The sequence below is a fragment of the Triticum urartu genome, chromosome 2 (assembly GCF_003073215.2).
Source record: "Triticum urartu cultivar G1812 chromosome 2, Tu2.1, whole genome shotgun sequence".
Taxonomy (NCBI): Eukaryota; Viridiplantae; Streptophyta; class Magnoliopsida; order Poales; family Poaceae; genus Triticum; species Triticum urartu.
Window position 1 is genome coordinate 737,550,941 of NC_053023.1, and position 10,972 is coordinate 737,561,912.

The 10,972-nt window shown below is 45.9% G+C and overlaps 1 pseudogene; it reads left to right on the forward strand.

Moving 5' to 3' along the window:
* Positions 1–197: 197 nt before the first annotated feature.
* Positions 198–10,017, forward strand: LOC125538400 (annotated as a pseudogene).
* The last annotated feature ends 955 nt before the right edge of the window (positions 10,018–10,972 follow it).

Below are 10,972 nucleotides of genomic sequence, written 5' to 3' on the forward strand. Positions count from 1 at the left end.
GTGATGATCATCCTGAGCAGCAGGTCCGCCGTGTCAACCTCGGTCGTGCAACGTCAAAGCGCTACCGCACTTCTGAGTCAGCAGGTGGTTCCTCTAGTGTTCAACAGCCGCCAGCAGGCGCAACCTCAAGTGCTCCACCGCCACCTCAGCACTCGAAGAGATCTACAAACAAGCCAAAGGGAAAGACTGTGACTGAGATGACTGCCAGGGAATTTTGGGCAAAGCGTCGCCGCAACCCCTATGAGGAAGATCAAGATCCCACTTTGGTTAACCTCCCGTTCTGGAACCGCTTTCAGTTCTCCATCTTCTTTGATGTGATCAAGGTGAAGAAGAATCACTTTGTTGATGTCCGTTCCATCGACACCGATCCAATGGAAAAGGATCCTGAGTACTTTAGTGAAACCCTTCAGATGTGCACTCAGTTGAACATTCTCAGAATCATACAGTTCAACAAGGACTTTGATGCCGACATCATATGCCAATTCTATGCCACTGTCCATCTTGGAACTAATGCAGAAAGGACCTTGACTTGGATGACGAATGGCAAGTTGCTCACTGTCACATGGAAGGCCTTCATGGAGTTACTTGGGGTGGAAGATCATGGGCTTGAGCATCCAGTCGGCTTCCGTCCTCACCGCAATGTCACCTCCACTCACAAGCAAGCTCTCTGGCCCTAATGCTCTCAGAAGGTTAACCCCAAGACAAAGAAGGTAACCTATGAGCTGTCTACCTATCTGGACATCCTTCACCGTGTCTTCCACGAGACTCTTTTCCCGCGCATTGGGAATCTGGATATGGTCCACTCCTATCTTGTGGACATGCTTCTCTTCTGCCAGCATGAGAAGGAAGAAACCACTGGAGAGACCCTGGACATTTCTCATGTTATGTGGTCTGAGCTTCTGTCTGCCATTTCTGAGCGCAAGTGCCCGATATATGGTCCTTTCATCATGCTGCTCATTGAGAAGGCCTGGGCACATCACTATCCCAGGGCCGTGCTGGAAACTGGAGAGTTGATTTCTCATGATATCAAACGTCCGCGGAAGAAGGACAAATGGGGCACCCAGGCCCCTCGTTCTGATGCTCCACCTTCTGAGGTTGACATGGAGTCCGAGGATGATGCTGAGGCCGACAAGGATGAGGACTATGAGCCCTCTGGTGTGGAGCCCTCATGGGCTAAGAGGATTAAGCGCAAGATGAAGAAGCTCTTCTTCATGGAGTCTCATGGCCAGTACATGTCTCATGTCTCTGAGAAGAAGGCCCGCAGATGTCACAAGGAGCTCATGCTCCAGTTGGGTGCCACTGTTAACAGCGGATCTGAGGAGAGGATCACTGACGAGGAGGAGTGGGTTTAGCAGCACTGCCCATGGACCGATTCAGACGCCGAGTAGTTTCCGACCGACGACGGAGGTGCAGACGATCACGTTGAGATGTGATGTTCGAGATTCTCATCTTGCTATCACCTAGAGCCGTAGAAACACTCTTTGCCCTTTTGGTGTCTCGCTGCCAAAGGGGGAGAGAGTTTAGGGATTTGTGTTGTTGTCGTGTTGTGAGTGTGTCTTTGTGGTTTGTGGTGTCTTGTGTTTTCTCATCGTTTTGCTTGGTTTGGTTTGGTGCCAGTGAGACCTAAGTTCTAGACATATGGTGTGAGACATATGGTACCTTATCTTTACCTTTATTATCTATGTCTATTCAGTACTGTACTATCTTATGAGTTGCATGCTTATCCTGTTTTATACCCTGCTCTCATGTATCCCATGCCTAGAATTTTTGGACTATAAAATATAGGGTGTGTGTTGATCCTAATGTGTGTGTCTTGCATTCCAAAGGCACTACTAACTAGGTGCACACATTCAGGAGCCCTTCTATATTTTGTAGTTCTAAGTATCCTTACTTTTATGTCTTTTCCCTGTGCAAATCCCTGGTTGTCATCAATCCACCAAAAAGGGGGAGATTGTTAAGGCATATCTCTCTCGATGTAGTTTTGGTGATTGATGACAACATATTTGCAGACTAACCATGTGCTTTGAGCATTTCAGAGATTCATCCTTTGGCTCGAGATGGTTTCTTTCCCCTCGGAGTGTTTTTCAAGACGGTGTAGCTCTTTCGTTTCTTGTTGGTGGACTAGTTTCGTAGGAGTCACCATACTATCAAGAGGGGGTCCGCTTTGGTAAGGGTAGGGTGGAATCATCACGTACACTTTCGTTTCACACCCTCTGGGCCTTCCCGCGTCGTTGGAGGTTTGTTTCCCTGCTGTTTGGACAGTCTTTGGCCCCAGCGGTAGTACCGCGGTGCCCAGCGGTAGCACCACGGTGCCCAGCGGTAGTACCGCTTGAGGGTCCTCAGCGGCAGTACCGCTGCGGTACTAGCCCACTACCGCCTCGACTCGAGGGAGGGCACTTCTCGTGTCGGGTTGAGCGGCACTTGCAGCGGTACTAGGTGTGGTAGTACCGCTCGAGAGCGATAGTACCGCCCTGCCACTGCGGTAGTACCGCGCTGGGCCAGTCCCTCCTTTATCTTCTAGCCCTCTCTAGCTGGGCGGTAGTACCGTAAGGGGGGGCGGTAGTACCGCTGGGTCCAGCGGTAGTACCACTGCCCCCTACGGTAGTACCTCCCTCTACGGGGCTGTTTAGTGGGGTAACTGTTGGATTGTTACCCCCACTATAAAAGGGGGTCCCCTTCTTCTTCGTTGACCGACCTCTTCCCCCAAAAGCTCCATTATTGCTCCAAGCTCCATTTTCGCCCGATCTCTCTCCCTAGCCAACCAAACTTGTTGATTTGCTCGGGAGTAGTTGAGAGGGCCCTGATCTACACTTCCACCAAGATATATTTGATTCCCCCACTAATCCCTAGCGGATCTTGTTACTCTTGGGTGTTTGAGCACCATAGACGGTTGAGGTCACCACAGAGCCATAGTCCATTGTGGTGAAGCTTTGTGGTGTTGTTGGGAGCCTCCGATTGAGTTGTGGAGTTTGCCCCAACCTTGTTTGTAAAAGTCCGGTCCCCGCCTCCAAGGGCACCAATAGTGGAATCACGACATCTCGCATTGTGTGAGGGCATGAGGAGAATACGGTGGCCCTAGTGGCTTCTTGGGGAGCATTGTGTCTCCACACCGCTCTAACGGAGACGTACTTCCCCTCAAAAGGAAGGAACTTCGGTAACACATCTTCGTCTTCACCGGGTCCACTCTTGGTTATCTCTTATCTTTACTTGTGCAAGCTTATTAGTGTTACTTCTCTTGCTTGCTTGTATGTTCATTGCTGTTGCATCATATAGGTTGCTCACCTAGTTGCACATCTAGACAACCTACTTTGATGCAAAGTTTTAATTTGGAAAAAAGCTAAAAAAATTTAGTTGCCTATTCAACCCCCCTCCCTCTAGTCAACCATATCGATCCTTTAAGAAAGGGACGTGCGCATGGCGTTGGGTTGAGGGAATCCTGTCGACGAAGAGTTGAGCAAGCCATGGAGGCACGATATGGGGGTACTGCTCGATGATTGCCATTAACGAGACATGCCCAACGGATGGGGGTGGAGTGTGGCATGGAGAGACATGGAAGGGTGAGGGTATGGGTAGGTGAAAACATGATAAGTTTTGATTTAGTTGAGGTTTTGATAAGATTTAATTTGATTCGTTTGAGTTAATGCAGGATGTGTGACATACACACGAGAAAAAACAAAAGAATGAAGGACAAAGGGTGAAGGCAAACGTACAAAAACGAAATCCACTATAATAGTAATCTTAGAAAGGAAATTGTGAGACCGAATCATAATACTAGGATGAAGTCATAACCGAGAAACCAAATCTTTAACCATGATCGAATACTCGGTCTCTTACTAACCGGATCTAATTCAGACTTCTTGGTTTTTAACCTGATGGGTTGAAAACTGGAATGCTTAACGAACTCTAAAATATAGCTATTATACCTTTTTAATGGTCAAATTTTTTAGTACTACAGTACTTGATTAACTTTGTAAAAAATATTGTTTGCGTCTTTAATGCCAAACAGATAAAATATAAAAAATAATAATTTTATGACGTATATAATGATATTGAATTGATGTCATAAATACTGGCATTCCTTCCATGGAATTAGACAAAGAAACGTGGAAATTTCTGACTTTTTTTAGGAAGATTTTGACAAGGGGGCTGCTAATCCTAATTGGACGCGTCTAGTGGGCGGCCGGCCACCCTGGGATCGCTAGCCAGCGGCCACCCGAAAAAGGAAACCACCTGGTCCCCCCTCGAGCGAAAGAGGAAACAGTCCCCCGCTCGCCCACGTGGTCCACCTGGTCCCCGCCCGTCGGAGCAAAAAAGGCAACTGCCCCGCCCGCCAGCTGGCCGCGGGATCACGTGCACCCTCCTCGCCAAACCATGCCCCGTGGGATCACGTGCACCCTCCTCGCCAAACTGCGCCCTGGCTATCTTCTTCTTCCTCACGAAAGAAGGAGGATCTGCCCAGGTTGCAGAATCCACGCCATCGCTCGCCCCCACGCCTCAGCCCCACCGACGCTGCCTTCTTCTTCTTCTGCACGCCAGAAACAAATCCAAACGCAATCGCCCCCAGCCCTTCTTCCTCCTCCTACACAGCCGCCATGGGAGCCCCAAAGTAGAAGGAGCTGCTTCAAGATCTAAAGGGCAGGGTGGTCAGAGCCATACCAAGCAGTAAGATCGAGCAGGTAAGCCCCCTCTCCACTTCACTTCCCCCTTCTCCATGGATCCATGGAGAATCTGCTTCAAAAAAGAGGTGAATCTGGCACATCACACCAGATGTTAGAACATGCTGGATGTGTTAAACATGCCAAAAACTACCACCTGGATGTGTTAAAACAATCCAACTAAAAACGAGTTCTCTGGCCAATTAAAACATGATTAAAGCCAACTTCTAGTTATTGTTTGCAAAATGAACAAAAAATTGACTGCCCAATGCTTTGTTGAACATGTGCAACAAAAAATTCATAAATGTGCAACTGAACATGCATCCCAGCCAACTGAACATGTATCCTGGCCAACTAAACATGTATCCTGCCAACTAAACATATATTTGGCAATACATGTTTCTGAGTGAACACTTTGGAAAAAATGTAGTATATGTGGAAATAAAAAACATGTTTTCTGGCCAACTAAACATGCATGTTGGCCAAAAACTGATGACCAACTAAGACATATATTCTAGGCAACTAAGACATCTATTCTAGCCAACTGAATGCATTAACTGTCCAACTGAACATGCATGTTGGCCACAAACTGAAAAAAATGCAACTTGGCCAGCTGAGACATCTATTCTAGCCAACTAAAAGCATTGAATGTCCAACTGAATATGTATGCTGGCCAAGTGGAAATCCTGGAAATTGAGACGTCTATTCTAGCGAAAACCAGAAATCTGTAGTGCAACAGGAAAAACATAGGAACTTTTGTCCATGGCTAATGAAGCCACAAACCATATTAACATATTCACACACGTAATCTTGTCCCACGCATATATTCTGGTCCCACACCTATTGCAAACCATATTAATATGTTCAAATATACCAGATCTAGAACCATATTAACTATAATCTGTCCTCCAATTCTTCTTTCTTCTTTCACCTGGATTTTCCTTCTCAAATGTAGCATCCAATTATGTGCAGAAAAATCTGAAAAGAGCTCCTTGCGAAACGGAAACCTACAGATCATTGCAACAAAACAAAAAGGGAAAAGGTAAGAAAAACTCTGTAGCAAAAAGAAGTCATGCTCTTGCCAGTTATTTACTGCAAACTGTGCAACTAACATAACAACTCTGTGCAAACAAAAAAATTCATAACTGTTATAATAAAAGATTATGCTATGGTCATGTTGCTTTTAGGTTGTTTGAAACACAGTTTTTCTGTGGTTACCAACTGATGACATCAATTTCTTCTTTTTTTATATGTGCAGGGAGTGTGTGGCAGCATCCAAAAACAAAGGGAAAAAATGCTTGATCTCAATGAGTTGCCTCCAGATCTCAATGAGCTTCCTCATGATATGGATCAGCAGCAACCCAGCATACAACAAGGAAACTGGACAGAAAATGGTCGATCTGTTTACTACACGCAGGCAAGTCGTGATGGTAACCCTACGGGCCATGACAATGTGGCAGGCCAGTCATCAGCCCGTGGTGCCCCTGTAGTGGTGTCTTTGCAGTCAGAGAGCCATACTCTTGATGACACAGGAACCGAGGCAAATGTTCCTGGTCCAACCAGGACTGAGCTAGGAGCTCGGGCTGTTGACGGAGCTGTGCAAGTAGAAGAAGGAGAGGATGAGGCTGGTTCTCAACGTATGGAACCCTATGTTGGCATGAGGTTTGACAGCCTTCAAATTGCTAAGGATCACTACAACAGTTACGCACTATGGATGGGTTTCTCTATCAAGATGAACACCTCTAGACGGACACACCGCACCAATGAATTGATAAAACAACAGTTTTGCTGCAACAAGTTCAAGAAGCCCAAAGCTGATGATGGAGGAGCTGAGGCTCCTCCTTACCTGGACCCTATTCCAGATCCAACATCTGTTAACAGTGATGAGGAGATGGAAGAAGAACCTCCAATATTTGCTGAAGAGGAGGCTGGTACTAGTAAGAAGAAGAAGAAGCGCAAACGCGAGACAATAAAGCAGACTGAATGCAAGGCGAAAATGTTGGTGAAGCTGATAGATGGGCGATGGGAGGTGACGCACTTTGTTCGTGACCACAATCATCCGCTCGTGAACAAACCTTCATTGTCCAAATACTTGAGATCCCACCAAGGCATCTCAACTGATGAAAAGGAGTTTCTGCGCATCTTGTATAACTGCAACTTGACTACAGGTGTGGTGTTTTTCTATATCCCTTGAAGAATTAAGTTTCCCTCTAGGCAGTCCAGTGTGCAACTGTTATGGTACTACTGTGCAACTGAAATGGCTTAACTATGCAACTGCTGTCCAACTTCCCATGCTTTTTATATTTCACTTTTGGTGCTTCTTGTGCAACTAGATTGTCTTTACTGTGCAAATACACAATGTCCTGTATGCAAAAACTGCAAAGTGTTTTTAAAAAGGTGCAGCTAGGTGTCCATTTCCTGTGATTATCTTCTGTGCCAACACGTGTCCTATTACTATGCAGCTGGATGTGCGCATTTGTGCAACTAAAAAAAGGATATATTGTTTGTTTTTGTATTATGCAGGACGAATGATGCATGTAATGGCAGAGTTCTATGGATCTAAGATGATGGTGCCGTTCGGACCAAAGGCAATAACAAATCTTTGTACAAGTTTCCGTAGAGATGACACAAAGGAGGGTGATCTGATTGAGACAATTGCGCACTTCAAGGATATACAAAAAAACGATCCAGACTTCTTCTATAAGGTGAAATATGATGAAGAGGATAGAGTTTTCAACATATTTTGGGTGGACGGCTTAGCTCGAAAAGCTTATGCGGAGGCGTACCACGATTGCATATCGTTTGACACCACCTACATGACCAACTTGTACAATATGCCGTTCGCGCCCTTCATAGGAATAAACCGACATGGCCAGTCTTTCATGCTGGGTTGCGCATTTGTGAGGAAGGAGTTGGCATCGAGCTTTGATTGGGTCTTTGGAGCATTCCTAGAGGCTATGGATGGCAAACCTCCTGACAACTTCATCACCGATCAGGATGGTGCGATGAGGCAGTCAATACAGAGCATCTTTCCAACCACCGTGCACCGTTGTTGTCGATGGCACATCATGAAAAAGGCTCAGGAAAAGGTTGGTTGGTTGCTGTGCCGGAATCCAGGACTCTCTGATGATTTCAACAAGTGTGTTGACTTCAGCTTCACTATAGACGAGTTTGAGCAGAATTGGGCTGGGTTAATGATGAAGTATGAGGCTATGGCACACACGCACTTTGAGAAGTTGTACGAATACAGGTCAACTTGGGTGCCGTGCTACTTCAAACACAGGTTCTTTCCCTTCCTCCAGTCTACACAGCGTAGTGAGGGGTTCAACGCCGTCCTCAAAAGATATGTGAACCCACACAACTCAATGCTGAACTTTGTCAAGCAATATGAAAAAATACAGAACCACATCCTTGCCAAGGAAGGCTGCAATGATTACAGGACACAACACCTTGAGATTGAGTTGTGGTCCAACTTCCCAATAGAGAAGCAAGCTTACAAAACCTATACTAGAGACCTTTACCGCAAGTTTAGAGAAGAGTTTGAGCTGATTGGACGTTATAATGCATTACAAGTTGGTGCTGATGCGTTTGAGCTCAGACCGAACCAGGAATTTGTTGCGAAATATGGTTCTCGAAACTACTTGGTGCAGGCAAGGGTGGAGGAGGGTTCCTATTTGTGTGAGTGTTGTAAAATGGACAAGGACGGCATCCTCTGTTGCCACATCCTCAAGGTGTTCACCCATGTTGGCGTTGATGTCATACCGGAAAGGTACCTGCTAAGACGGTGGACACCTACTGCTGTACCTAGTGCGCCAGGGACTGGTTATGAGCAACCGGATGAAATGCCTCCTCAATCAAAGAAGCAGATAAGGGAGAGGAACATGATATACGATTTTCGGAAACTAGCAAAGTTTGCGAGTGGTTCTGATCCAGCACAAGCTATTGTATACAAGCATATGCGTGCAGCACGTACCGAGATCGGCCACCTGAACAAGTCCAAGAAAAAGAAAAAACCGACTGCTGCAACGGGGCCATCAGATGATGGCAACCCTCGAGGACCTCCTCCACCTCCAGGCAGCAATCAGGGGGCTCATCATCCAGGTAATTACCTGCCCCAACTCCTGATCTAACTAGGTGTGTAACTTCAGTTGCACACATCATTGTGCCCAGTGGCACACACCATGGTAGCCACTTGGACAGAACATACTGCCTAGTTGCGCACGCTGTGTTAGTTCAAGCATCAAGATAACACAGCTAACTTATTTTTCCAGTTATGCATATATGTGATGTCAACCCTCAAGGACCTCCTCCCCCTCCTGGCTGTACACGGCATCCTCCGCCACCTCCTCCCCCGGATGCTCCTCCCAATGGCCCTACAGGCAGCACTCAGGGGGCTCGTTGTCTAGGTAATTACCTGCCCCCAACTCCCCATCAAACTAGGTCTGTAACTCCAATTGCACACATCATGGTGCTCAGTTGCACCGAACAGGCTACCTAGTTGTGCATGCTGTGTTAGTTCGAGCATCAAAAAGATAAACACAACTGACTTGTTTGTCCTGTTCTGCCTATAGGTGATGCCAACCCTCAAAGACCTCCTCCCCCGCCAGGCCCAACTAGCAGTGCCCTTTGTGCTACTCCCAATGGACCTACAGGCAGGACTCAGGGGGCTCATAACCCAGGTTAGTACCTTCACCGACTCCAAAACAAAAACTAGGGTGAGTGACTTTAGTTGCACATATCATAGTGCCCAGTTGAACAGAAACATGCTGCCTAGTTGCGTGCGCTGTGTTAGTTTGAGGATCAAGCTAAAAATCTAACTTGTTTTTCATGTTCTGCTCATAGGCGACTACAATCCAAGTACCATGACAAGCCGTGCTACTGCAGGTGTTTTTTTCAACTTAACTTGCACACAGCAACCAGTTAGTTGCACAAAATGTACTGTGTGGTTGCACAGAACATCAGTGCTGGTTGCACAATAACAAAAATACTAAACTTTTTATATGATTATTACACATGTGATCGTGACGGTCCTACTGCCCCGTTGGAGGCTGCATCCCTTGCACAAGCTTCTGATGATTTTGTGCCCAGGGATCCTCCAAGGTCTACTACAAAGGGTAGGGCAAAGAGTCGACGGTACAAATCGGCGCTGGAGCTACACCCAAAGAAGAAAAACAAATGCAGCCAGTGCCAATCTACAGAGCACACTGCTGGTGTGTGTCCACAGAGACTCCTGTGCTTCTGTTTCCTCATTTCTAACTTTGGAACAAAAAAGGAAAATAATGATGTCTTTTTTAGCAATGTTGGGACCAAGTGGACACATTCAGCATCTATGATTCCTCTTTATCTAATTTATGCTGCTTGAATTAGTTCATGCACTGTGTAAAAAAAAGTTGCTATTTGTGCCTTTGCTGGCAACTGGTTAAATATTTAGTTGTTGAACAATTGTATATCCAGTGCTCCTAATGTATCAACAAAAGTGATGATATTGAGTTGCAAACGCAATTACTAGCAGTGTGCAACTACAAAATCTACTTAATAAAATTGTACAAACCAGCAACTTCCTCCATGGAGCAGAAAAAAAATAGTATTGACCTACTCCTTGTCATATCTCAGCAACTTCCTCCATGGGGCGGTGTTGTGCACGCTGGTGACCCAATCATACGTCAGCTTCTTCCTGATGTTGAGTACTTCCTTGGGGTCGTAGTTGGGCAGTTGTCTACCATTCCACTCGGTGGCGTTAAGCAGTGCGAACAATCCACACTCATTACTGCAAAAAATGGGCAAAAAAATTGTCACATAAAATTAAAACCAAATAATTGGGTCAACTACTTATGTCCTACTGTGCAACTTCTTGTGTTCTACTGCAACTCATTATGTGCCACTGTGCAACTACTTATGTGCCACTCTGCAACTAGCTAGATAATCCATTAGAAACTCATAAAAATGATAAAACAGATTGAAGACTAGTACTGTGTCTAAATAATACTAAAGATTGCACATGTAGAAAAATTTAAAAACTACAAAATGATTGTATTTGATTGACAAGGAATGAAATGCTTATTGTCTTACTTGCCAAGCTGCTTTGGTACGTCAATGTCAATAATCCGGAAGTGCTCGATGCTGAACTTTGGGTAATGCTTCCTCCATAGCTGGCGTACTGCCCCCGCAATGGTAGAGGCGTTGTTCATCAGCTCAATGTTGTCCAGCGTCCTGCTTGAATCAAGAACTTCGAAGCGTCCGTCCCTCAAGTTGACACTAAAGACCCAATAATGCCTCCCTCCGTCCTTATCGGTTACATCTGCGCACTCGAGCACTGG